The sequence below is a fragment of the Porites lutea genome, chromosome 9 (assembly GCF_958299795.1).
Source record: "Porites lutea chromosome 9, jaPorLute2.1, whole genome shotgun sequence".
Taxonomy (NCBI): Eukaryota; Metazoa; Cnidaria; class Anthozoa; order Scleractinia; family Poritidae; genus Porites; species Porites lutea.
Genome location: NC_133209.1, coordinates 27,231,163 through 27,234,466, shown reverse-complemented (window position 1 = coordinate 27,234,466; position 3,304 = coordinate 27,231,163).

The following is a 3,304-nucleotide window of genomic DNA, read 5'->3' as shown; positions in this document are numbered from 1 at the left end:
TATAGGCTTGTAGCAGCAGTTTGTAATGTAAATGCACGCAGGCGCATTAGCATTGGTCACGCTATTCACGCCATAAACAGATAGAGGTATTCCCACCAAATCTCTAGTTTTAGCCCATTCGTCTAAGATCGCTGTTCTCTAGGGGGTTTGACTGACTCTCACTGCATTCTGCCCTGAAATTTGTGGTCGAACTCTATCAGCATAAGAAGGTTCACCCGTTCTCCGTGGCGCTTGATCAACAAGACGAGTGCAAGTGCTAGTGATGGGAAAGAGAATACTACTTCTGAGTTGACAGTCCCGCCGGAGGCAATCCTTTATTTGACCCAAACGGGTATGTGTCACTGAACAGGGTATGGTTTTCAGTGTCTTGAGACTTACCCAAAATGAAACAAAAGATAATTAACTCTTTGCGAACTCACCAAATGCAATCGATTCAATCACATAAGAAACTCCAATTTTAGAGGGTCTCAATGGCGTAGCCTGCGAACAGCAGACGCATTTCCGGTCGTCGCTTCTCTTCCTCTTCTCTTTTCCGTTCTCTTCTCCCATCTTCCCACTCCCCCATCTAAAACCTCCTCTCCCCATGCCCATTAGGAAGGCCTGATACTCAGGCAAATTCAGTGTCCATTCCTGTATACTTCGCAATTCCCAACCACTTGCTTATTTCCTTACTTCCGGCTATTTGCCTCAAACTCACGATGTTGGTTCGAGTTATCGGGAGTCGACTGTAATACTTTTTTTGTAAAGCATCCCACTTCTAATTTTATTTTACGCATAGAAATGTCAATAGTCAATTTAAACATAATCTTTGTGAAAAAGCAAAAGCAGACACGCGAGCGCGCAACTCAAGGACAGGGCGCGACATTCATTTATAACAGAAATGGCCGTTTTCACGGATTATTCGTGTGAGACGGGTTATCCGTTTGATAATTCGAGTCACGTCTTAATTTGAAAATGGAATGGTTTTAATTTTGAATGAATAATCCACCTGACTTTATCTATCAATTTTGAAGGACAGTTTGAAGATGGATTATCCGTTTCAGATACAGGGACCGCGCAGCAAGTTTTCGAGTGGGGGGGCTAAAGAAGAATGCGTGAAGGAAATTTTTTTTTTTTTGGGCCGGGGGGGCATGCTTGTGGATTTCTACTCAATTTCTCTAAAGTGACGGAGAATGCGAATAACGATAAAACTATTGATTTTTTTCCACATCTTCAGTGATGTTGCTATCGGGTCTGAAAATTCACCATCACTAAATTGAAATATCATAGATTGTTATGTTATACTACTGATATCAACCTTTAATTACTATAAATAAGCCAGAAATCCAACGATTTTGCTTGAGCTGCCTTGAACTCAAGGCTGTATAATTACTGAGCAATTATTGCACGAGGCTGAGTATGATATGAAGAGTTATGCAGATCGAGGGGGTTATCCGCCAAAGCCGAAGGCTTGAGCCTGGTGGATAACACCCTCCGAGATCTGTATATCTTCATATCATACGAAAGCCGAGTTCAATAATTGTTTAATTATTCCTTCAAAATATTTACACGGCAAAACAAAACGGTAACTGAAAATAATTTAGTGAATGATATTAAAGTTACTGTACATCATTTACTCGAAAAGTGCCAAAATTACGCTTTCTGTTTGTGTTGCGGTCGGTAAATTCGTTTGCTATGTCAATGGTGGAAAGCCTGTCCGTTCTTTCTTTGTGTATGTTTAAAACTGTCAGGTTACTAAATCGTTCCTGGTTCATTCTTGAACGGAGCCATGTCAGGGGCACCCAACGACAATTTTCGGAAAATTATCTGTTCGGAAGACGATTTGAGATCGGATCATTTCCTGTAAAATTTCTTGCTTGCCTGCCTCTCCTAGGATTTTCGAACATCAAAAAAGTGGTATAATTGCCCATTTTTCACGGATTTTTATCCTAAAAAGGTCACCTAGAATTTTCGGAAGCCTTTTTTCTGGCTGAAATTTTCGAAAAGGTAAATTTTTGATCCCTATAATTTTCGGATCACTAGACTTTCAGCTAGGAAATCCGAACAGATGAAAAATTTTTTAGGGGATAAAAATAAGCCTTTATCTACCGTTTAAATACTAAAGTACGTTCAACAATGCTATGTTTATGTGGTTTTGAAATATATTCTCGTTGGGTGCCCCTGCCATGTTTTTAGCCTCCGGGCAGTCGAAAAGGATCTTTCACCGGCTGCACTGGTTGCTGGATTTACGACAATCAGCTTACATGTTTACCTCTGCTAGGTTAGAAGCGAAAAAATATTTCACAATTGTAACGACTAATGCTTCATTCTGTCTATTTATCTGTGCTTTTGTCTTTGCCAGTAACTCTGGTCACTTTCGAATTAACGATTTTTTGCTATTTTTCACTTCGTTACTTTTGTTAAATTATTTTTTGTTTAATTTATTTTTATTCTTGCAAAAAAGTGGGGGGGCTAAAGCCCCCCCAGCCCCTCCCTCTGCGCGGTCCATGAGATAGCATATATACAGCCGCCCCCTTAAGTCTTGCGCTTTGTTCAGCAAGAGGGCAAAAGCACGCGAATTATTGGCGAAGCCGCTGGCGGCTACGTACGTCGCTCATTTGTTAGTTTGACGAACAAAACCCCGAGCTGCGCAGGTCGAACTGAGTGATAGCCTTGGAGATAGCCTGCGTGGCAGGCGTTTGAAAGGGAAGGGAAAGGGAGTTTTAGGTGCGAGAGAAACGCTAACAAAACTGTATTAAAAACTGAGTTCTTCATGCCCTGTACGTCGTTTCACTTTGGCCTAGGCCTAGGACTCATCGTGAATTTTTAATGACGTTTGTCACTTTTCATCAGACCGTTTTCTTCCATATATAAGGGCTTCTTATTCTCGGGGTCTTCTCTATATCCACAATATATTTTTTTCGGTGATTGTGAGCACTTCAAGGCAAAGTATCCGAAAAGTCAAAGAACGATGCTGAAATATACACAAGGTGCTTTCCTTTGGCGGCTACGGAAGCGCAGTAACCATGGTAACGCGCTATCCACGCTTGCTCATGCAGGCGTCACCCCCGTGAAATTATCGAATATGGTCAAAATCTTTCCTGATCAGTGGTTTCTTGTGTATTTTTGAAATGAATTGCTTCAATTGCCTGAATATGGTTATTGCTGAATCAAGTTTGCAGAACAATTTCTTTCAAGCCTGGGGATTACCTTTTTTGGAAAAAAAATTATATCTAGGTTCCAGAGTTCTGTCAGTTCGGCTTAAAAAGGTTTGCAACTTTCCTTTTGTTCCATTAATAGATGAAAAAACTTTACTTTATTGGAA